The 25,208-nt window shown below is 50.2% G+C and overlaps 1 protein-coding gene across 1 annotated transcript in view; it reads left to right on the plus strand.

The window, feature by feature from the left end:
* The first annotated feature begins 18,036 nt into the window (after positions 1 to 18,036).
* The window catches only part of CCHCR1 (coiled-coil alpha-helical rod protein 1), a 79,091-nt gene continuing 71,919 nt past the window's right edge, over positions 18,037 to 25,208 (plus strand). The window contains exon 1 of the mRNA XM_069241832.1: positions 18,037 to 18,140. The gene's annotated coding sequence lies outside the window, so the exon portion shown is untranslated. The remainder of the gene's footprint in view (positions 18,141 to 25,208) is intronic.

Here is a 25,208-nt window from a genome sequence, read left to right on the forward strand (position 1 = left end):
GAGGTGGTCATTACAACCCTGGCGGTCGGAGTTAAAGCAGCGGTAAGACTGCCAACAGGCCGGCGGTAAAAAAAATGGAATTACGACCGTGGCGGAAACCGCCAACATAGACAGCCACTTTAACACTCCGACCGCCACAGCGGTACAAACAAACACAGCGGCGGTCACCGCCAACAGACAGGCGGAGGACAATGTACCGCCCACAGAATTACAACCCACCAATCCGCCACCTTTTCCGAGGCGGATTCGCTACGAACAAAAACACGGCGGAAACAGGACTTCGAAGGGAAAACGCTCACCTCTACACACCCCACGAGGAACCAGGACGCCATGGAACCAGAGCTCCAGATTTTTCCAGTCTTTATCTTCCTGCTCCTCTACCAGGAGCACCAACGCCGGTGGCGAAGACCACAGTGAGTACTGCACCTACGACACAGGGGAGGGGGGAGGGAAAAAAATGTGACACACACACGCAACACCCCCACCCTCACCCTCACCCACGACAACACACACACTAATACAGCATGATACATCACAGTTACGCCCCCCAACCCCCCCCTGGAAGAATGCAAGGACAAAAGGAAATGAGTCGAAAAATTGTGATATATTCAATTACATACATACAAAATATTTACAAATATATACATTTATACTATATACAATTAAATACACCAAGAACACAAGTCCAAGGGAGTCCACCATCATAGTCCGTAGATCACTGGGCCCAAAAGGCATGGGCAAGGCCCACACAAGATACCCGAACAAGACGGAGAGAACACTGCAGGGGCATCAGATAGAAATAAAACAGGCACCTCAGGGGGAAGGGAAAGGGTGGGCACCTCAGCCGGTTGAGTGCACGACGCCAAATCCACGAGGGGGCCCCATGCCCACTGTTCAATCCTGGGGAGTGCAAAGCCACAGTCTCTCAAGTCTCTATAGTGGGTGGTTTGCCCACTGCTATATCCTGGGGAGTGCAAAGCCACAGTCTCTCAAGTGGATGTCGATCTCCACTGGTTCTGGAGGGGGCTTTGTGCCCAGAGTGCTTCATCCTTCCAAGGACAGAGGTAGTGGATAACAGTCTCCACTGGTTCTGGAGGGGGCTTTGTGCCAAGAGTGCTTCATCCTGCCAAGGACTGAGGTAGTGGATGTCAATCTCCACTGGTTCTGGAGGGGGCTTTGTGCCCAGAGTGCTTCATCCTGCCAAGGACAGAGGTAGTGGATAACAGTCTCCACTGGTTCTGGAGGGGGATTTGTGCCCAGAGTGCTTCATCCTGCCAAGGACTGAGGTAGTGGATGTCAATCTCCACTGGTTCTGGAGGGGGCTGTGTGCTCAGAGTGCTTCATCCTTCCAAGGACTGAGGTAGTGGATGTCAATCTCCACTGGTTCTGGAGGGGGCTTTGTGCCCAGAGTGCTTCATCCTGCCAAGGACAGAGGTAGTGGATAACAGTCTCTACTGGTTCTGGAGGGGGCTTTGTGCCCAGAGTGCTTAATCCTGCCAAGGACTGAGGTAGTGGATATCAGTCTCCACTGGTTCTGGAGGGGGCTTTTAGCCCAGAGTGATTCATCCTGACAAGGACTGAGGTAGTGGATGTCAATCTCCACTGGTTCTGGAGGGGGTTTTGTGCCCAGAGTGCTTCATCCTGCCAAGGACAGATGTAGTGGATAACAGTCTCCACTGGTTCTGGTGGGGGCTTTGTGCCCAGAGTGCTTCATCCTGCCAAGGATTGAGGTAGTGGATGTCAATCTCCACTGGTTCTGGAGGGGGCTTTGTGCCCAGAGTGCTTTATCCTGCCAAGGACAGAGGTAGTGGATAACAGTCTCTACTGGTTCTGGAGGGGGCTTTGTGCCCAGAGTGCTTCATCCTGCCAAGGACTGAGGTAGTGGATATCAGTCTCCACTGGTTCTGGAGGGGGCTTTGTGCCCAGAGTGCTTCATCCTGCCAAGGACAGAGGTAGTGGATAACAGTCTCTACTGGTTCTGGAGGGGGCTTTGTGCCCAGAGTGCTTCATTCTGCCAAGGACTGAGGTAGTGATATCAGTCTCCACTGGTTCTGGAGGGGGCTTTGTGCCCAGAGTGATTCATCCTGACAAGGACTGAGGTAGTGGATGTCAATCTCCACTGGTTCTGGAGGGGGTTTTGTGCCCAGAGTGCTTCATCCTGCCAAGGACAGATGTAGTGGATAACAGTCTCCACTGGTTCTGGTGGGGGCTTTGTGCCCAGAGTGCTTCATCCTGCCAAGGATTGAGGTAGTGGATGTCAATCTCCACTGGTTCTGGAGGGGGCTTTGTGCCCAGAGTGCTTTATCCTGCCAAGGACAGAGGTAGTGGATAACAGTCTCTACTGGTTCTGGAGGGGGCTTTGTGCCCAGAGTGCTTCATCCTGCCAAGGACTGAGGTAGTGGATATCAGTCTCCACTGGTTCTGGAGGGGGCTTTGCGCCCAGAGTGATTCATCCTGACAAGGACTGAGGTAGTGGATGTCAATCTCCACTGGTTCTGGAGGGGGTTTTGTGCCCAGAGTGCTTCATCCTGCCAAGGACAGATGTAGTGGATAACAGTCTCCACTGGTTCTGGAGGGGGCTTTGTGCCCAAAGTGCTTCATCCTGCTTGTGGCGGCCTCAGTAGTGTCAGAGATTTTGGCGCTCATGGGCCTGTGGTGCTTGTGGCGGCGGTGTCCTTGGCAGCAGTGCTTGTGGCTGCGATGTCCTTGCCAGCGGTGCTTGTGGCGACGGTGTCCTTGGCAGCGGTGCTTGTGGCGGCGGTGTCCTTGGCAGCAGTGCTTGTGGCGGCGGTGTCCTTGGCAGCTGTTCAGCTACTGGCGGTCCTGTCTGTGGCAGTGGGGCTTCTGGCGGTCGCCTCCTGGGCAACGGCGCTGCTTCTGGCGGTCCTGTCTGGGGCAGTGGGGCTGCTGGCGGTCCCCTCGTGGGCAGAGGTGCTGCTGCTGGCAGTCCTGTCTGGGGCAGTGGGGCTGCTGGCGGTCGCCTCCTGGCCAGTGGGGCTGCTGCTGGCGGTCCTGTCTGGGGCAGTGGGGCTGCTGGTGGTCGCCTCCTGGGCAGCGGGGCTGCTGCTGGCGGTCCAGTCTGGGGCAGCGGGCTGCTGGCGGTTGCCTCGTGGGCAGCGGGGCTGCTGCTGGTGGTCCTATCTGGGGCAGTGTGGCTGCTGCCGGTCCCCTCCTGGGCAGCGGGCTGATGGCGGTCTTCTCTGCCGTGCGGATCTTCCCAGACTTGCCGGTTTTCTTGTGCCCCTTCCCAACTTTGGATGGTGTCGCAGCTGACTCCACAATCCCAACTGTACCCCTGGGAGCGGCTTTGGTGGCTGGTGTCTTCTCCCTCTCCCGCCGGTCACATGCCGACTTTTGATGCTTAACAGGTGGGGGACTGTTCGTGCTGTGGTTCCTTGCCTCACTGCCTGCCCTGCTGCCTGGTGCACTCCATAATCTGGTGACTACTGGTACCACTGGTCCCTCCGATGTTGTGGCTGAGGGGCTAGGTTGGGACCTGGAGAGTCGGGCCCTAGGAGACTGACGGGGTGGGGGAGGTGAGGGAACGAGGTCAAGGTTGGCCAGGAAAAGTTTCTTAGGAACACTGGGACGGGTAGATGGAGGGGGTTTGGGAGTGGAGGAAGAGGTAGTGGTCGTAGGAGGTGTACGTTAGCTGACTTTGGATGAAGGTGCATGTGCTGGAGGCTGTCGTGAGGTGGATGGCTGTTGGGTGGGTGTGTGGCTGCTTTTGGTTACCTTGGGAGGTGGCCTCACAGACACACTGGGAGAGGACACAGGGGATGTGTGAATGTGAGTGGGGGTGGTGACTGCACGTGAGCGGGGTGTGGTGGTGGGTGTGCTGGTGATGGACGTAGTGGCTGAAGATGTAGTGCATGCAGGTGTGAGTGGAGACGAGACAGGGAGGGATGAGGGACACGAGGAGGAGGGGGACACAGTGGAGGCAGTAGATGTTGGTATGTCTGCATGTGTCTGATGCTTGCGTGAGTGCCTGTGGGATGTGTGGTGCTTATGTTTGCCTGAGTGTGTTGAGGTGTGTGCATGCTGGTCTGATGGTGTGCTTGGGATAGGCTGAGGTACAGGGGTGTGGGTCTGGGTGGAGGAAGTTGGAGGTGGAGGCTAGAGACAGGGACAATGGCTGCCATCAGTGTTGAGGCCAGAGTCTGAAAAGCTCGCTGAAGGGCTGCCTGACCAGAATGAATGCCCTCCAGGAATGCATTGGTTTGTCGCAACTGCCTCTCTACACCCTGGATGGCATTCAAAATGGTAGACTGCCCAACAGTGAGGGACCTGAGGAGGTCAATGGCCTCCTCACTGAGGGCAGCAGGGGTGACAGAGGCAGGGGCTGAGGTGCATGGGGCAAAGGTGATGCCCACCCTCCTGGGTGAGTGGGTTCGGGGCAAAGGCCGAGGGGCTGCTGGGAGGGCGGTGCTGGAGGGGGGGTGGCGGCTGTACCTGTAGATTTGGGGGGCACAGATGGGCCAGCCATCGCAAGGGAGCTCCCATCAGAGGAGGAGTCCGTATCGCTGGTGTTAGCTCCTGTCCCCGCCGTGGAGCTCCCCTCGCCCTCCGTCCCACTGGTGAATTCGGAGTCCGTAATCTCACCCTCCAGGGCCATGTGGGATGCAGCTCCCTCCTGCTCCGGTGCCACTGCTCCTCTGCCTGATGATGCTAATGCACACAAGTACAGGGAGACCACAAAAAGGGGGGGGGGGACAGAAGAAAGACATGTTGAGTGCATGCAATACCGCTACCAGACACAACAGACACAGAAGCCCCCTGCACTACGCCGCGCACTTGGGGTCCACTATTCAATCCCTGGGGCATGGCTTACAAGGCTATGGCCGATTTCTGCACACATGGATGTCACATGAGCCTGACTAGGTGTAGTTGGCACTGTACCCAGGTGGGGTGGGGTGCCACAGGGTCTGCCTAAAAAAGGGAACTTAACTAGCAAACTCGCCCTGGCCTAGGGGAACCCACAGCCCACCTCCCTCACCCAGACACCTACAATGCGCGCTGAATCAGCTGAATGAGAGTGTACTCACCCCCTTGTTGCTGCTATGATGCCCTCAAGCGCCCATCCAACTCCGGGTACGCCACCACTAGGATCCTGAACATCAGGGGGGTCATGGTGCGACGGGCTCCCCTCCCACGTTGGGAGGCCATCCCCAGCTGGGCCTCCACCGTCTTCTTGCTCCAGCGGCGAATGTCCTCCCATCTTTTCCGGCAGCGGGTGCTCTGTCTGTTGTAGACCCCCAGGGTCCGGACGTCCTTGGCGATGGCACGCCAAATATCCTTCTTCTGGTGGGCGCTGACCTACAGGAATTGTACAGGGGGAAGAGAGAAGTTATTACCAACTGCACCGTCACAGTCATTGGCCCGCATCCCTACCCTTGCCATGTGGCACATGCACTCACCGTTGTTTCATGCACGCCTCATTCTCCCCATACCCTATCTTTCATCCACACCACTCCACAAAGGCATTGCCCATACAGCATGCTCCCAGTGTACTTACCTGTTTATCTGAAGGACCGTAGAGTAGCGTTTACTGGGGGAGGACCCCATCCACGAGTTTCTCCAACTCCTCCGTGCTGAAGGCAGGGGCCCTTTCCCTAGACGCACAAGCCATTGTCTCTTCCAGACTGAGGTCACAGCAGCACTTGCAGTGTAGGTCCTCTCCTGTCGAAGATCAGGTATTGAGTGACTGAACAGATAGAAAATGGCAGTCACGTCCGCGGCGGTGCGTACCGTCACCGCCGGCGTACATCGTCATTGGCTCCTGGGACCTATTGGGTCCAATGTTAACATATGCAGAATTGCGCTGCGGTCTTCGACCGCCTACCGCAACACTGTACAACGCCAGCGCAGTTACCTCATATCCCATTGTCCCACTTTACAGGTCAGGCAGCCGCCATTTCAGGGGCCCACATGGCTTTATTTTTAACTGTGTCACACATAACTAGGCCTTGGCTCAACACTCATACAGGCACATTTTGGTTAATGAATAGTTTTCTGAGTAAGCTGTGTTTACGTACGAGTTGGTTGACTCTGTGCTCGCTGTTCTCCTCCATAGGCACTGTCCGCTGTGGCATGTGAGGAGATGATGGCAGCCTCCGGTGTACAGACCGCTGGTGGACCTGTCGACAATGGAGGAAAGACATGTGATCATCACCTACAGGCTTGATCGTGCCACAATCCTGGAACTGTGTGCCCAGTTGGAGCCAGACCTTATATCAGCTATCCGCCATCCCACAGGAATCCCCCCTCCAGTGCAGGTGCTGTCAGTACTCCATTTCCTTGCAAGTGGGTAATTTCAAACAACAGTGGCCATAGCATCAGGGATGTCCCAACTTATGTTTTCCAACGTGTTGTCCAGAGTGTTGTCTGCCCTGCTGAAACACATGCGGAGCAACATCGTTTTCCCTCAGGTGGAGGATTTGCCTACAGTGAAAGGTGACTTCTATGCACTGGGACATAGCCCCAACATCATAGGTGCCATTGATGGGACACATGTGGCCTTGGCCACCCCCCGCAGGAGTGAACAGGTGCACAGAAACCGGAAGAGATACCATTCAATGAAAGTGCAGATGGTGTGTTTGGCAGACCAGTACATCTCCCATGTTAATGCCAAATTCCCTGGCTCAGTGCATGACGCTTACATCCTGCGGAATAGCAGCATCCCTTATGTGATGGGGCAACTCCAGAGGCACTGTGTGTGCTATTAGGTGAGCACCTGGAACCAAATCAGTGGTAGTTGTCTGGGGATATCCCTAAGAGTTAGTGTGTGTCTAACAGTTGTCCCTCGCCATTTGCAGGTGACTCTGGTTACCCCAACCTGTCATGGCTAATGACCCCAGTGAGGAATCCCAGGACAAGGGCAGAGGAACGCTACAATGAGGCCCATGGGCGAACTAGGAGGATTATAGAGCGGACCTTCGGCCTCCTGAAGGCCAGGTTCCGGTGCCTACATATGACAGGAGGTTCCCTTTTCTACTCACCAAAGAAGGTGTGCCAGATCATCGTGGCCTGCTGTATGCTTCACAACTTGGCTTTACGATGACAGGTGCCTTTTCTGCAGGAGGATGTTCCAGATGGAGGTGTTGTGGCAGCTGTGGAGCCTGTAGACAGTGAAGACAAGGAAGCAGAAGAAGAGGACATCAACAACAGGAACTCGGTGATCCTGCAATACTTCCATTGAGACACAGGTAAGAAGACAAACCTACCTGCTACATGTACTTTAACACTACTACCTCTCTACTGTCTGCCTTTTCACCCAGTGTATGGTCACTGAGTTTTCACTTTCTCTTACGATTTCACAGATGTGGGTCCCACTGTGTGACATCTGCTTTGTTTCCTCATGGACTAGAGCTGTGTGACATAGGTATGTTGACATTACATTTGAAAGAGCATTTTGTCACTGTAATTGCTAATACACTAATTCGAAATCACAGTCAGACTTCAGATTGTTTTGTGCTTTAAGGGTGTTTATTTAAGTGCTCAATATTGGAGGGGGTTGTTAAATGGTGAGGGGTGATGGGGGAGGAATGTCCATGGCAGAGTCCAAGCTATTAGTCTCACAGGTGCATTGTCCAAAGGGGCATAGGAAGTGGAGCTGGGGCAGTTTGAGGATGGACAGGGTGACAAAGTGGGACAAAAGGATGACAATCAGGGTGGTCTCATTTCTTGGCGGGGGTCTTGGCGTCGTTCTCTGTCTTTGTCCTGGATCACAGGGACCGTTTGCGGGGTGGTTCTCCATCTGCAGGGGGTGGGGTGCTGGTGTGGTGGTCCTGTGGCGGTGCCTCCTGTCCACTAGCGCCGGCGGAGGTGGTGGGCAGTTCATCGTCCAGTCTAGTGTCAGGGGCCCCTTGTTGTGCCACAGTGTCCCTCCTGGTGTTGAGGACTTTCTTCAGCACCCCTACGATGGTGCCCAGGGTGGAATTGATGGATTTGAGTTCCTCCCTGAAGCCCAAATACTGTTCCTCCTGCAGCCGCTGGGTCTCCTGAAACTTGGCCAGTACCGTTGCCATCGTTTCCTGGGAATGATGGTAGGCTCCCATGATGTTGGAGAGGGCCTCGTGGAGAGTGGGTTCCCTGGGCCTGTCCTCCCCCTGTCGCACAGCAGCCCTCCCAGTTCCCCTGTTTCCCTGGGCTTCTGTACCCTGAACTGTGTGCCCATTGTCACTGCCCCCAGGTCCCTGTTGTTGTTGGGGTGGTGGGTTAGCCTGGTTTCCCTGTAGTGGTGGACACACTGCTCCTTGACGTGTCCTGGAGACAAAGGTATGGGCCCGCTAGGTGGGTGCTTTGCTGGTGTTTACAGAGGGGGGAAGCTCTGTGGTGGCCTGTGACTGTGTCAGGTGAACCAACTGTCCTGAGGTCCCAGATGGGCCGGGCTGGTCATCTAGATCCAGTTGGACAGAGCTGCTGTCATCACTGTGGGCCTCTTCTGTTGGTGGTGTGGACATGTCTGGACCCTCCTGTCCGGTGACATTGCATCTGTGTGTGCCATGGTGTGCAATGGGTGGGTGACCGTGTACGCCAGTGCTTGCATTCCTGTGTGGGACCTTGTGTGTTGATGGTTTAGGAGGGTGTATGGGTATGTGCAGTGGCCATGCTTTGGTGATGGGTGTCCATGCTTTGTTGTTGCATGCAGGGCTTGGTGTTGGGATGGGTGGTTTGTGATATTAGGACATTTTTGAGGAGTTGGAGTGATGGGGGTGAGGGCGAGGGTGGGGGTATGTGACGGCATGCAGGTAGGGTGGGGGATATAGTATTAAAGATTTGACTTACCAGAGTCCATTCCTCCAGCTACTCCTGCGAGGCCCTCGGGATGCAGAATAGCCAAGACTTGCTCCTCCCATGTTGTTAGTTGTGGGGGAGGAGGTGGGGGTCCGCCGCCAGTCCTCTGAACCACAAGGTGGTGTCTTGAGACCACGGAACGCACCTTCCCCTGTAGGTCGTTCCACGTCTTCCTGATTTCATCCCTATTTCTTGGGTGCTGTCCCACTGCGTTGACCCTGTCCACTATTATTCGCCATAGCTCCATCTTCCTAGCTATGGAGGTGTGCTGCACTTGTGATCCGAACAGCTGTGGCTCTACCCGGACCATTTCCTCCACCATGACCCTGAGCTCCTCCTCAGAGAACCTGGGGTGTCTTTGCCGTGCCATGGGGTGGTGTGGGTGATGTGTGGGTTGGTGTGTGTTGTGATGTGTGGGGTGATATTTAATGGTGTGTTGTGTGAGGTGCGTGGATGTTATGTGGGTGATGGTGTTGAGTGCCTGTGGATGCTTATTTGTAGATTGTGGTGTCTCTCTTTGTCCTTCTTTTGGAATTTGTGGTAGTAGGGGGTTGTGGGTGATGTGGGTGTGTGTTTTATATTGTATTGGGTGTGTGGGAGTGGTGTGTGTATGTGTATCAGGTGTGTGTATTTCGAATTGTCCAATGTGGTAGTGTTTTGTAAATGTGCGTGTATTTTGAGCGCGGAAGTGTGTACCGCCAATGGAATACTGCGATTGAAAGACCGCCGCGTGGATTCGTGGGTCGTGACAGTGTGGGCGTATTCCTGTTGGCGTGACGGTGGAGGTTTTGTTATCGCCAGTTTATCACTGACCTTTGGTGTGGCGGACTTGAGTGGGTGTCTAAATTTTGGCGGATTCCGAGCTGTGGGTCATAATGTCCGTGGCGGAATTCCACAGCCACGGCGGTGTGTTGGCGGTCTTCTGCATGGCGGTAAGCAGCTTTTACCGCCAATGTTGTAATGACCCCCTGAGTCTTTTCTCTTAACTTGTGATCTTGGCCACTTGTCTTTTTTCAGTGTTCACTTTGTCAATGCTCTTTTCAGTGATGGATTTACAGCTTCTCCTTGTTCTGCAGGATTTTGACTTGATGTAACTGCAACTGGCACCGGAGGAGTCAGATCTGTTTGACCTGATCTAACTCAAACCCTTCCACTGGGTCGGTGGGCTGCTCTGTCTGATTTTTTAAATCATCTGCTTCTGGGAGAGCCCTTCTATGTCTAGACTCTCCTGCTGTCCCAGTTGAGACTGGTTCAGTGTCAATTTCCTGTTAGTCCTCCGTCTCGTCTCTTACAGGGGTATCTGGATTTTCCTCTGTCTGTTTCTGATTCTTCAGTTTCCTTCTCTGCTTCTGGGGTTTGTCTGGATGTTGTTGGTACTCTCAACAACTCTTCTTCTTTGTTCAAAGGACAGGGTACTTTCCGAGTATGGCTGGCATGAATCCAGTTTGGAAATCCTGCACACTTCACAGCAGTAGTAGTAACCAGTACTACTTGGTGGGGACCCTGCCACTGGCGCTCCAAGCAAGTCTTCCTCACATGTTTTCTGACCACAACACAGTCTCCTGCTCTCAGGTTGTGACTCTGATCTTGGGATGGCTGCACAGTTGTGGCCTCCACCTGATGAGAGAAAGAGTACCACATAAGCCAGACCCTTGCAGTAGTCCAACACCATACCATCTGTTATGTTCACAAGAGCATTGGCAGGAACCGCTGGCAACCTCATTGCTCTGCCCACAAGGATTTTGTGCGGCGACAGTCCAGTTTTTCTGTTAGGTGTATTTCTCATGCTCATCAGAACTAACAGCAGTGCATCTGGCCATTCTGATTCGTAGACACACACATCTTTGCAAGTTGTGACTTTAGGGTACCATTCATTTTTTCTACAAGTCCTGCGGCATCTGGGCGATAGCTGCAGTGCAAATTCTGCTCAATGTTTAAGGCTGGACATAGTAATTGAATTACTTTGTTGTTGAAGTGATTTCCTCTATCTGATTCTAAAGAGACTGGAAAGCCAAAATGTGGTATCAGTTCCCTAAGCAATAATTTTGCTACAGTAAGGCTGCCATTCCTACGTGTGGGGTATGCTTCAATCGTGTGACTAAAAATGCAAACAATCACCAACACATATCTCAATCCTCCACACACAGGCATTTCAATGAAATCCATTTGTATTCTGCTGAATGGACCTCCAGCCCTTCCAAAGTGGCTCATGTTAACAACTGTTCTTATACCCACACTCATCTGCTGACAGATAATACAGCGGTGGCAAAGTGCTTCGGCAACCTGTCTAAATTTTAGGTTAAGCCACAATTGTCTGAAGGTTTGTATCATTGCATCCCTCCCAACATATGCTTGGCCATGATAATATCTAGCCATTTGAATCAGCAGACAATTAGGCAAAACCACTTGTCCCTTCCCACACACCCAAATGTCATCTTCCCGCAGCTCACATTTTGATTTAACCCATATTCTATTTTCTTCTATGTTAACACTTTCCTGCAGGCTCTTTAGCTCTTCCTAGGTATCAACAACAGTCAATGCATAATTTGCACTAACTTCTTCTGGCAACAGTTCCCATTTGTCTTTGAAGGGTATACAATTCAGTGCACAAAACCTTGCGACTTGATCTGCACATCCATTTCCCATTGAAACAAAATCTTGCGATCTCTGGTTTGCACTGTATTTCACCACAGCAGTCTTTTCAGTCATTTGTAAAGCTTGTAACAAATCATGGATTCTGTCACCATTTCTAACTAGTGAACCAGAAGCGCCATAAACCCCTCTGTGACCATAGCTGGCCAAAGTCGTGCACTATTCCGAATCCATACTGTCTGACTGTATAAATGGTAACTTTAAGCTGTGCAGAAACATGGCATTCTCTATTAAGAGCCACCAACTCAGCTACTTGTGCAGAAAATACTCCCCGAAGCCAGGAAGCTTTGAGTATACCACAAATTATGCACACAGCATATCAGGCTTTTAATGTTCCTATGTTATCTCTTAAACAGGAACCATCAACAAAAATAATTTAGTCATTTTCTCCCAATCGGGTATCTCGAATGTCAGGTATAGGTTTAGTGCAAAATTCAGTAACTTCCTGACTGTTATGGTCAACATTTTCCAATTTGTCAATTTCAACATTTTCTTTTGGAAGCAAAGTTGCTGGGTTAAGCACTATACACCTTTTCAGAATAATGTTTGGGGAACCTAAAGTTACAGTTTCGTATTTGGTCAATCTGGCACTTGTGAGATGCTGTGTTTTCGTCCATGTGAGCAAAACTTGAATGGGGTGAGGGACCAAAACAGTTAAGGGATGTCCCATCACAATGCTCTCATTCTGAGTGAGGCTCAATCCAACTGCTGCCACAGTTTGCAAACAGCCAGGCAAAACTGCTGGGACTGGGTATAAAGTAGCAGAAAAATATGCCACGGGCAGTTTATACCACCATGTCCTGGTGTCAATACAGAAATAGAACATGCATCATGTTCATGACAAAGCAACATGAATGGTTTTGTGTAGTCAGGTATTACCACAGCCAGAGCTTTGCACAGACTTTCTCTCAACTCAGTAACAGCTTTCATACAAGCTTGGTCTAACTCTAAATGGTCGGTAACCTCTTTATAAGTCAGCTTCTGTGGTGGTTTGGAAATTATTGAGAAATTGGGAATCCACTGGCGCCAATAGCTCACCATTCCCAAAAACATTCTAATATTTCTTTGTGTAGCTGGGGGATTCAACTGAAGTACGGCAGTGACTCTCTCTCTGGAAATCTTTCTATCACCCTTTTCAATCTGATGTCCCACATATTTCACTTCTTTCTGGCAGTACTGCAATTTTGCTGGAGACACTTTGTGTCAGTTTTTTCCCCAAATGATTTAATAGGGCAACAGCATCTTGCCTGCATGCTTCCTTCATTTTCGAAGTGACCAACAAATCATCAATGTACTGAACCAATGTCGATTGGAAAGGCATTTCCAGTGTCTCCAGGTTCTTCTTCATTATCTGATTAAAGATGGACGGAGACTCTGAAAAACCTTATGGGATTCTGCACTAACAATATTCTCAATTAAGGAATGAAAAGCAGAAATGAAAGTGGCTATCCTCATGAAGAGGTACAGAAAAGAATGATTGAGATAGGTCCACTATGACTAACCATTCAGCGTCACATGGGATCTGAAATAATATCACTGTTGGATGTGGCACCACCTGACAACATTTGATCACAATATAATTGATTTTCCTCAAATCCTGAACAATCCGAAATTGTCCACAGGGTTTTCGTAATCCCATGAAATGGGAATTACATGGGCTGCTCAGTACTTCTTTTAGGACACATTGTCTTCCGAATTCTGCAATTATAGGTTCAATCTCTTCAATAGTGTCTTTTGTCATATGGTATTGGGGAATCTGGGGAAAACTGCTTTTTGGCTTGACTGGGACTTTAACGGGCTCAACTCTTCTGATTAAACCGATGTCTTTCCCTGAAAAATCCCATACTTTCATCTTAACTGTTCCCTGTAAGTTGGAAGGAAGTTCTTGTACTGTAAAGACAGGAAAGAAACTGATCAATGGGTATGAGTTACAGTCGGTTTCCTCAGACTGATCGTCTTCATCATCACTATTTGTTTGAATGGCAATCGCATCATTTGAACAGGTAATTGAACACCTCGTTTTGCATACAATTCCCTTCCTAGTAAGGAAACAGGACTTGAGTCACAAACTACAAATTTGTGTAAGACTTTGAAATTTCCCATTTTAACTGAAACTCGTTCTGTAATCGTGTTTGTCAAATACTGATTTGCCACTCCCACGTTTTGCACTGTTTTGCCTGAAAGAGGTAACTTAGGAACTTCTGTAGATCTTACAGTGGAACATGTAGCTCCTGTATTGACTAAGGATGAGGCTTTGTGAGCCATTGCCTTTCCCTTCATATATGGACCCTTTTGGTCTACGTCTAATGAAGCTTCTAACACGCATTCTTCTTCATCTGAACTCTCACTCATCATTCGATTCATCCTCACTGTGTAGTGGGTATTGGTGTATTGTGTTATTATTAGTGTTAAACCACTAACTTGTGCCCTGCTGAAGAAGCATCATCTGCTGCTGTTCTATTGGGACTTGAGGTATCTGAATTTGTTGCCTAGATACCATTTGAATTTGGGACTGAATTTGCTGTAACTATGGCATCTGAAAACATGGCATTTGCATTTGTTGCATGGGCTGAGGGCCTGGCACTTGATTCACATTATTCTGGAAATAAAAATTTGGACCTCTCATTCATGATCCTCTCATGCTTGAAAAAGGATTGTTTTAATTTGTCTGCATGACAACACCTTCCTGTCCTAGCATCGGGCACTCCTGCTTCCAATGTCTGAGGCCACCGCATGCATGACAAGGTAACGTCCTTTTCATTGCCTGCACATCATTCTGAGTAGCTACAGTGCTCAAGTCGACGTTACGGTTCACATTTCCATTTTCACCACAACCCCTACCTTTCGCCTGTTTCTGAAACCACACGTTTCCTTGCTGCTGCTGTGGAAAACTCCCAGTGTTCCTGATTGTGCCACATTAATCTGCATCAACATTGCTTTCTCTTTCAACTTTCTCTGCTTCAACTCTATCTCATCACTACTGTACTTAGCATACTGCAACACTTCATCAATCGGCTTTGCTTGCAAGGAAATCAAATGACTCTTAATCAACTGGCTAATTTCAGGTCTCAATCCTTCAACAAATCTGAACACAAAATGAATCATGTCTTTCGACTCAATTGTTTATGTGCCACTATAATGTTTAAATGCCTGTAACAGTCTCTCGTAGTATGCATGTATGGATTCTTTCCCTTCTTGAGCTGTCCTATCTATTTTCTGCCAATCGATATTCTTGGGAGAAATTCTTGTTTTCAAAAATTCAATCACCTTGTAATAGTACTTCATTACATCATTAGATGGTGCACCTGTAGACAGATCCCGTGGGGACTCTCTCGTTGGCCAATCTACACTCCTTTTGCATTCAACCCACAAATCAGCTGGGACTATAATTTCTAACAGGGCATTCACATCTTCCCACAGGCATTTTACAAGCTTCACAAACCTGTCTGTTTGTTGGTACCATTCCACTGGCTTCTCTCTCAATCTCAAGTAATCATTTGTAAATGTCAGGATGTCACTTCTGCTCCAAGGGACATGTACAAAATTACGCCCCAGGAATTTCTCTCATTGGTAATATTTTTACCGGATTATCAGTCTGCTGTACACTAACAATTAAAGACTCAATTTTCTTCTTGTCTCGTTTCTTTACCCCTCTGCTTTCCCATTTATCTAATGCTCCGCATGTCTGAATGCTTTTGATTACTTCCCTAATGTGGATTTTCATTTTCGGTATTCTCATGTTCTCAATATGCTTTGAGTCAAACTCTAACCTGTAACTTCTTCTCAACTGCTTTGTTTTCTCAATCTCTATGTCTTATTTCTCTGCCAGGTCTGCTAATCTCTGGTGTACCAATCCTGCTTTGTTGGTAAATATATTGCACAAGAAGCACAATTCATCTTCACTATATGATTCAATTCTGTTTAATTCTGTTGTTCCCTCAGTTAATTCCTCTATTTCTAGTTTAAGCCTGCTCAAATTTTATGGACTTCCTCCATTTGAATCTCCTGATGTACTATTCAGGGTTTCCAGCATTTCAATTAATTGCTGGGCTGTCAAACCTTGCAATGAGATATTGTTATTATTTACACTGGGCACTTGTTGTAACATTAGACATGGAGTCTCCTGAGTCATCAAAAAATGGGTTAGGACCTATGTCTGGTCTACCTGGATTATTCGTGGAGTCCTGGAATAATTCAAGTCAATTAATGGATCTGTAATGTCAAATGTTGGATTCATCGTAGACATGACTTCTGTATTTATATTGAATCTCTCCATTTCTACACTCGAATTAAAACATTTCTGTTCATTGCTCTTATTATTTCCTTGAGCAAACAATGATATAACGGGACCAATAGTAACAGGAACTGGCACAGCGTCTAGACCTGGTGGGACATTTTGGTACATTATTCCTGTATTCTGACTTGTCAACGCAGATGTATTTGTCTGTGACACTGTTATGGGGGTGTTTCTCAGTATTATCTGGGCTTGCATTGGAGATATCAAATTAGGTGTAGACTCTATTTGAATCAGTGTTGGCTTCTGATAATCTTGTCTCATTTGGGAAGCTTGTCCTGTCGGCACTATTGAACTCGTTGCAGTATTTACAATAGGTACGTCTGGATAAATCCTAGATATATCAACCTGCGGCATTAATTAATTCAGCTTTCACACCTGTCCCCAATGTGCGACCGAGGTGTCTCTAGCCAGCACTCAGATTTCCCAGTATGGGGTTTCTTGTACTTTTTGCACACCTGCATGCAAGCAGAAGATTAACCCAGCTAAGCAAAGCACACATTAAAGTTAAAATACAGTAAAACTACCAATAGGGTACACCAAGTTTTCATTTAACTGAGCATTGAAGAAAAAGAAGGGATGCCACACATTGTGTCTATATATATATATATATATATATATATATATATATATATATATATATATACAGTATATATATATATATATATATATATATCACTATGTGATTGGTGGATTTATAGTTATTTTGTTACTTGTTTATTCTCTGTGTTCACTGGGAAATGTAGTTCATTTGAGTTAAAGGAATGACTTGGCAACAACTGCTTAGTAAATAAAAGTGAAGAAATAAATGTGTAATCTTTGCCTCCGGTCCTGACACCGAATGCATTATCCTCGCCTCTATATCCTTAATTGAACTAAAAATGAAAAGTTTCCTATCTATTCAGAAGGAAAGTTTCAATTCTATTAAGGACACAGAGGCGAGGATTATATATTTCTTTCTCCACTTTTTATTATCCAGCAGCTTCAAAGAACACCATGAAAAATAAACATTCACTACATTGCAATAGTGTGTGCAATACTGACAAATCACTTGGAACAGAGGCGAGGGGGCTGCCCCACATAATATTATTGGGCGTATAGTGTTTTTATTGGGGATATAGGTGCTCACACTCTCTCATCTGTGGAATCCTGTAAGGATCACAAATATTCCTCAATTTCTGAGGTAGAGGAAGAATGGTCATCTGCACACTGTTTATGTTTATTCTTAGTCTTGTTTATTCCATTAAAAACAGGCCCCAGAATTCAAATTTAAAACCCTGGACTAGAGCAGCACATCAGCACCTGGATATCCTCACGGTTGATTTGCGCTCTATAGGAATACACATAACTTAACCATGCATGGACTTGTTCAACTTGGCAGCTATGGACATTTCATGATTATTAATTCATGAGAGATGTCGTTTTTTTTGTATTGGCTGTTGTGAGAAAAACAGAGAATGTTAAGCATAATCAGAGCCTCTGGTCTGGACGTAAAATGTTTGATTGTGAACTCACTCATAGAAGGTTGAATGTCCCATCTGAGCTGAAAGGCTAAAGCTGAACTCTAAAACATAGTTGCCAAGTTTTCCCAGGTGCATGTGTGATGATATGCCAGGCTAGGTTATTTCCTTTGAATTCTGGGACTTGTTGTCCTGTTTTATAATGAAATAGACAAGACTGCAGTACCACAATTCAAAGAAAAATCCTGGAGACGAAACTTGGCAGGACTGCAGAGAAGGGGCTCTAGGATCAGAACTCTGCGCTATGGCAAACAGCTTTGGGGGCTGTGTAGGCTTCATGAAGCCATCCTTCTACAGAAGCAGCTCTCATCCTACATCCCACTTCAGGATTCCCAGTCCCATGCATGATGTGCTGCTCCAGTTCAGTTGTTTTTTTTATTCTGGGACCCGTAGTCTTGTTTTCTTCCATAATAAATCAGGACCACAAGTCCCAGAATTCAAGGTAAAAAAGTAGCCTGGAGCAGCACATCATGCATGGAATTGGGAAACCTAGCAGTATGCTTCAGTTGATAAGAGGAGTCATATTTAGCCCTCTCGGATTGCCTCTCTTTTCCTAACAACTTTCGAAAATAAATTAAAAATACTGAAAGAAGAAAGTTTTCAGTCTTGTTGGTGTTTGTCACTGTAGTCCATCCTTTATGTCGATAAGAGCTGTCATTGTAGTCCTTCCTCTATGTCCGTGGATACTCTCAATGTAGTCCTTCCTCTGTTACCATGGATGCACTGAGTTCATGCTAGCGCCTCTGCTCTTTGTCCTACTTTTATGTCTATGTTCATGACAGCCGTTGCTAGGAGACAGGCGGTTAGAGGGGAAGGCTACGGGGGCCGCGGAGGGTCAGAACACCTCGGAGCGCGCCGTTCTGGAGCACAACAACCAGGTACTTGCAGTTTGGTTTATGGAGGGTGGAGTGCTGCGGCCTGCGGGTTATTGATGCCACCCTCGGACAGCCGTATGTTGAACAGTGGGGTCAGCGATGGCTTGTCAGCCGCACGCCCCTCAGTAAGGACTGGGGGGTTCCAGCTCCCCCATCTTTGTCCACAGCAGTGTTTATCACCTTGAGGGTCTGTGGTGTCACCTGTAGAGCGCCGTGTCCTTCACTGATGAGTGCACTGCTCCACATCAGGAAGCAGCCTGTCCCTCTCTGGGGCCTGCACTGTCTCTCACCAGGAAGCAGCCTGTTCCTCTCTGAGGTCTGCACTGCCCCTCACAGAGGTCAGCTCTGTCCCTCACCAGGAAGCAGCATGTCCATCACTGAGGTCTGCACTCCCCCACACCAGGAAGCAGCATGTCCATCACTGAGGTCTGCACTCCCCCCACACCAGAAAGCAGCCTGTCCCTCACTGAGGTCTGCACTGCCCCTCACAGAGGTCAGCTCTGTCCCTCACCATGAAGCAGCATGTCCATCACTGAGGTCTGCACTCTCCCACACCAGGAAGCAGCATGTCCATCACAGAGTTCAGCTCTGTCCCTCACCATGAAGCAGCATGTCCATCACTGAGGTCTGCACTCCCCCACACCAGGAAGCAGCCTGTCCCTCACTGAGGTCTGCACTGTCCCTCACCAGGAAGCAGCCTGTCCCTCACCGAGGTCTGCACTGCCCCACACCACCAAGCAGCCTGTCCCTCACCGAGGTCTGCACTGCCCCACATCAGCAAGCAGCCTGTCCCTCACCGAGGTCTGCACTGCCCCACATCAGCAAGCAGCCTGTCCCTCACCGAGGTCTGCACTGCCCCACATCAGCAAGCAGCCTGTCCCTCACCGAGGTCTGCACTGCCCCACATCAGCAAGCAGCCTGTGCCTCACTGAGGTCTGCACTGCCCCACATAAAGAAGCAGCATGTCCCTCACTGAGGTCTGCACTCCCCCACACCAGGAAGCATCCTGTCTCTCACTGAGGCCTGCACTGTCTCTCACCAGGAAGCAGCCTGTTCCTCTCTGAGGTCTGCACTGCCCCTCACAGAGGTCAGCTCTGTCCCTCACCAGGAAGCAGCATGTCCATCACTGAGGTCTGCACTCCCCCACACCAGGAAGCAGCATGTCCATCACTGAGGTCTGCACTCCCCCCACACCAGAAAGCAGCCTGTCCCTCACTGAGGTCTGCACTGCCCCTCACAGAGGTCAGCTCTGTCCCTCACCATGAAGCAGCATGTCCATCACTGAGGTCTGCACTCTCCCACACCAGGAAGCAGCATGTCCATCACAGAGGTCAGCTCTGTCCCTCACCAGGAAGCAGCATGTCCATCACTGAGGTCTGCACTCCCCCACACCAGGAAGCAGCATGTCCATCACTGAGGTCTGCACTCCCCCACACCAGGAAGCAGCATGTCCATCACTGAGGTCTGCACTCCCCCCACACCAGAAAGCAGCCTGTCCCTCACTGAGGTCTGCACTGCCCCTCACAGAGGTCAGCTCTGTCCCTCACCATGAAGCAGCATGTCCATCACTGAGGTCTGCACTCCCCCACACCAGGAAGCAGCATGTCCATCACAGAGGTCAGCTCTGTCCCTCACCAGGAAGCAGCATGTCCATCACTGAGGTCTGCACTCCCCCACACCAGGAAGCAGCATGTCCATCACTGAGGTCTGCACTCCCCCACACCAGGAAGCAGCATGTCCATCACTGAGGTCTGCACTGCCCCTCACAGAGGTCAGCTCTGTCCCTCACCATGAAGCAGCATGTCCATCACTGAGGTCTGCACTCCCCCACACCAGGAAGCAGCATGTCCATCACAGAGTTCAGCTCTGTCCCTCACCATGAAGCAGCATGTCCATCACTGAGGTCTGCACTCCCCCACACCAGGAAGCAGCCTGTCCCTCACTGAGGTCTGCACTGTCCCTCACCAGGAAGCAGCCTGTCCCTCACCGAGGTCTGCACTGCCCCACACCACCAAGCAGCCTGTCCCTCACCGAGGTCTGCACTGCCCCACACCACCAAGCAGCCTGTCCCTCACTGAGGTCTGCACTGCCCCTCACAGAGGTCAGCTCTGTCCCTCACCATGAACCAGCATGTCCATCACTGAGGTCTGCACTCCCCCACACCAGGAAGCAGCATGTCCATCACTGAGGTCTGCACTGCCCCTCACAGAGGTCAGCTCTGTCCCTCACCAGGAAGCAGTATGTCCATCACTGAGGTCTGCACTCCCCCCACACCAGAAAGCAGCCTGTCCCTCACTGAGGTCTGCACTGCCCCTCACAGAGGTCAGCTCTGTCCCTCACCATGAACCAGCATGTCCATCACTGAGGTCTGCACTCCCCCACACCAGGAAGCAGCCTGTCCCTCTCTGGGGCCTGCATTGTCTCTCACTGAGGTCTGCACTGCCCCACACCAGGAAGCAGCCTGTTCCTCTCTGAGGTCTGCACTGCCCCTCACAGAGGTCAGCTCTGTCCCTCACCAGGAAACAGCATCTCCATCACTGAGGTCTGCACTCCCCCACACCAGGAAGCAGCATGTCCATCACTGAGGTCTGCACTCCCCCCACACCAGAAAGCAGCCTGTCACTCACTGAGGTCTGCACTGCCCCTCACAGAGGTCAGCTCTGTCCCTCACCATGAACCAGCATGTCCATCACTGAGGTCTGCACTCCCCCACACCAGGAAGCAGCCTGTCCCTCTCTGGGGCCTGCACTGTCTCTCACTGAGGCCTGCACTGTCTCTCACCAGGAAGCAGCCTGTTCCTCTCTGAGGTCTGCACTGCCCCTCACAGAGGTCATCTCTGTCCCTCACCAGGAAGCAGTATGTCCATCACAGAGGTCTGCACTCCCCCACACCAGGAAGCAGCCTGTCCCTCACTGAGGTCTGCAATGTCCCTCACCAGGAAGCAGCCTGTCCCTCACCGAGGTCTGCACTGCCCCATACCAGCAAGCAGCCTGTCCCTCACCGAGGTCTGCACTGCCCCACATCAGCAAGCAGCCTGTCCCTCACTGAGGTCTGCACTGCCCCACATAAAGAAGCAGCCTGTCCCTCACTGAGGTCTGCACTGTCCCCACATCAGGAAGCAGCCTGTCCCTCTCTGGGGTCTGCTCTGTCCCTCACTGAGGCCTGCACTGTCCCTCACTGAGGCTTGCACTGTCTCTCACCAGGAAGCAGCCTGTCCCTCTCTGAGGTCTGCTCTGCCCCTCACAGAGGTCAGCTCTGTCCCTCAACAGGAAGCAGCATGTCCATCACTGAGGTCCGCACTGTCCCTCACTGAGGTCATCTCTGTCCCTCACCAGGAAGCAGCATGTCCCTCACTGAGGTCTGCACTCCCCCACACCAGGAAGCATCCTGTCCCTCACTGAGGTTTGCACTGTCCCTCACCAGGAAGCAGCCTGTCCCTCACCGAGGTCTGCACTGCCCCACACCAGCAAGCAGCCTGCCCCTCACTGAGGTCTGCACTGCCCCACATAAAGAAGCAGACTGTCCCTCTCTGGGGTCTGCACTGTCCCTCTCTGGGGTCTGCACTGTCCCTCACTGAGGCCTGCACTGTCCTTCACTGAGGCCTGCACTGTCCTTCACTGAGGCCTGCACTGTCCTTCACTGAGGCCTGCACTGTCCTTCACTGAGGCCTGCACTGTCCTTCACTGAGGCCTGCACTGTCCCTCACTGAGGCCTGCACTGTCTCTCACCAGGAAGCAGCCTGTCCCTCTCTGAGGTCTGCTCTGCCCCTCACAGAGGTCAGCTCTGTCCCTCACCAGGAAGCAGCATGTCCGTCACCGAGGTCTGCACTGCCCCACAGCAGCAAGAAGCCTGTCCTTCACTGGAGTCTGCACTGTCCCACACCCGGAAGCAGCTTGTCCATCACTGAGGTCTGCACTGTCCCTCACCAGGAAGCAGCCTGTCCCTCTCTGTGGTCTGCACTGTCCCTCACTGAGGTCTGCTCTGTCCCTCACCAGAAAGCAACATGTCCATCACTGAGGTCCGCACTGTCCCTCACTGAGGTCAGCTCTGCCCCTCACCAGGAAGCAGCATGTCCATCACTGAGGTCTGCACTGCCCCCACTCCAGGAAGAAGCATGTCCCTCACGAGGTCTGCACTGTCCGTCACCAGGAAGCAGCGTGTCCATCACTGAGGTCCGCACTGCCCCCACATCAGGAAGCAGCATGCCCCTCACTGAGGTCTGCACTGCCCCCACACCAGGAAGCAGCATGTCCTTCACTGAGGTCCGCACTCCCTCACCAGGAAGCAGCTTGTCCCTCACCGCGGTCTGCACTGCTCCACACCAGCAAGCAGCCTGTCCCTCACCGAGGTCTGCACTGCTCCACAGCAGCAAGCAGACTGTCCTTCACTGAGGTCTGCACTGCCCCACATAAAGAAGCAGCCTGTCCCTCACTGGAGTCTGCACTGTCCCACACCAGGAAGCAGCTTGTCCATCACTGAGGTCTGCACTGCCCCTCACCAGGAAGCAGCCTGTCCCTCTCTGTGGTCTGCACTGTCCCTCACTGAGGTCAGCTCTGTCCCTCACCAGAAAGCAGCATGTCCATCACTGAGGTCCACACTGTCCCTCACTGAGGTCAGCTCTGTCCCTCACCAGGAAGCAGCCTGTCCCTCACTGGAGTCTGCACTGTCCCACACCAGGAAGCAGCATGCCCATTACTGAGGTTTGCACTGCCCCTCACCAGGAAGAAGCATGTCCATCACTTAGGTCTGCACTGTCCCTCACCAGGAAGAAACGTGTCCGTCATTGAGGTCTGCCTGTCCCCCACCAGGAAGAACATGTCCCTCAGTGAGGTCTGCACTACTCCGCACCAGGAAGTAGCCTGTCCCTCACTAAGGTCTGCACTGTCATACACCAGGAAGCGCATGTCCATCACTGTGGTCTGCACTTTCCCACTCAAGGAAGTGGCCTGTCCCTCACTGAGATCTGCAATGTTCCGCACCGGAAAATAGCTTGTCCCTCACTGAGATCTGCACTCTCCTATTCCAGGAAGCAACATGTCTCCCACGGGGGCCTGCAGTGGTTTTTACTGAGAACAGCATGTCTCTCAATGAGTTCCGCACTGTCCCACACCAGGAAGCAGCTTGTGCCTCCTTGCGGTCTGCAGTGTTTTACCAGGACTCCAGGAACAGCATGTCTGTCATTAAGCTTTGCAATTGTTTTTACCTAGTGCACTAATACTTAGAGCAGCATGTTTGTCCTTGGTGTCAGTCATGGCCCTCTCCACGCTCAGAAATGTTCCTCGCCGACGCCAGCATGCTCGTCACTAGGGTTTATATCTCCCTGAGAGCAGTATGTCCCTCATTGAGGTCTGCAGCGGATTTACTGAGAGCAGCATCTGCTTCACCAGGAGTACTGATTTTGCGGTTTTAGAGCAACATACCTGTCCTCCGGGCCTACCATGCCTGTTTCTGTGCTGAGCCATGTCTTTCGTTAGGGTCAGTCATTGTCTTTGCTGGAACAAGAATGTTTGTTTCTGAGATCATTTGTGGCCATCACAGAGAACAGTATATGCCAGATGTCCAAAGCATGTTTATGGTAACAAACACTTCTATTCTGAGTTTGCGATCACAAAAATGCATTTTTCTTTAGTTATTCTACTGACTGTTAAAATGGGATTGCAACCCCATACCGATTTATTATTTGGAAGTGGGCGTCCCTTCCAAATAGCAAATTGGTTCTGTTGTATCGTTGTTTTGCAACCTTAATCCGGTTGCAAAACATTGGAAAGTAACAGACTCATGTGTTGGGCTGGTAACTCATTTGCAGAACGGTAGGCTTCCAATAGGAATATTTATTTGAGAGTACTCTTGAACAAACTTTTAGTGCAGCACCGTTTGCTTAATGAAAATTGACTTTTAGTTTAATTAAAGTGGATCACAGAGATGGTGGACAGCTGACCCTAGGCGGCCATCCCTGTGATGGCTGCCAACCACCAATTAAAGTGAGTAGCAGATTGCGATCTTCCTCACTAATATTCATGAGATAAGTTGGATTATGATTCATTCTAAACTGGAATTTTATAAACCGACCTATTAGTACAGTGGTTCCCAACCTTTTGACTTCTGTGGACCTCCACTTTATCATTACTGGAGCCCGGGGACCCCACTGAGTTTTTATTGGAATCCGGGGACCCCCCCATTGAGTCATTACTGGAAGCCGGGGACCTAATCTGTTAATATTATTTAGTTTTGTCCCCTGAGGAGGCTTCGCGGACCACAGGTTGGGAACCACTGTATTAGTACATAGTTTGGTTTTTAAAAATGTCTAACTGGTCACAAATTGTGACTAGTCTTTTTTTAGCTCATTTTTAGCACAAGCACCCCATGCTCCTCCCTCATGGCAGCATGATGTGCATAGATACCAGTATGCCTTTTATTGAGTTCACAATAACCCTCACTGAGGTCTGAGCATCCCAGACAGATGTTTGGGTGAGTATACCTCATTGAGCCCACTGCCGCAATTTAAATTAAACTGCCTTAAATGTTTCCACAAGAGAAACCACATCCAGAATCCAGCTCAGAACAGCGACTGTAGTGTATTGTATCTTGTTCTTTAATAGCATGGTTTTCACCCCTAAGTCGACAAACTTGCATCAACGACTGTAGTGCTAGCACAAATTGATACTCTTTATTAGAAATCTAACCTAAAGGAATGCAAAAGGAGGAAAACCAAAATGATGTAAAAAAACAATGCCTCGCGATATCTGTAGTGTCAGTCAAATGAAAGCACTTTCCTTTCCACCCACTCTCATGCAGCTTCAAAGAGCGGCTGTTAGTTTTGGTCCTTGTGATCCCTGCATAGCTTGAAAATTGACCGACTCCTTCTCTGGGCCCAGCAAGATTTTGAGATATAAGGCCAGATGCACTATTATTCAGTTCGCAAAAAGTGGTTGTAAATTGTGCACCAGGTTTTTGCGAATGGAACAGTATTTTGCAAATCAACCCAGGTCAGTTTGCAAAATACCAAATCACAAGGTGCCGTAGAATGACCTCCCTAATGAATATTCACAATATTCCACCTGTTTTCTCTTT

Source organism: Pleurodeles waltl, chromosome 6, assembly GCF_031143425.1.
Source record: "Pleurodeles waltl isolate 20211129_DDA chromosome 6, aPleWal1.hap1.20221129, whole genome shotgun sequence".
Lineage (NCBI taxonomy): Eukaryota > Metazoa > Chordata > Amphibia > Caudata > Salamandridae > Pleurodeles > Pleurodeles waltl.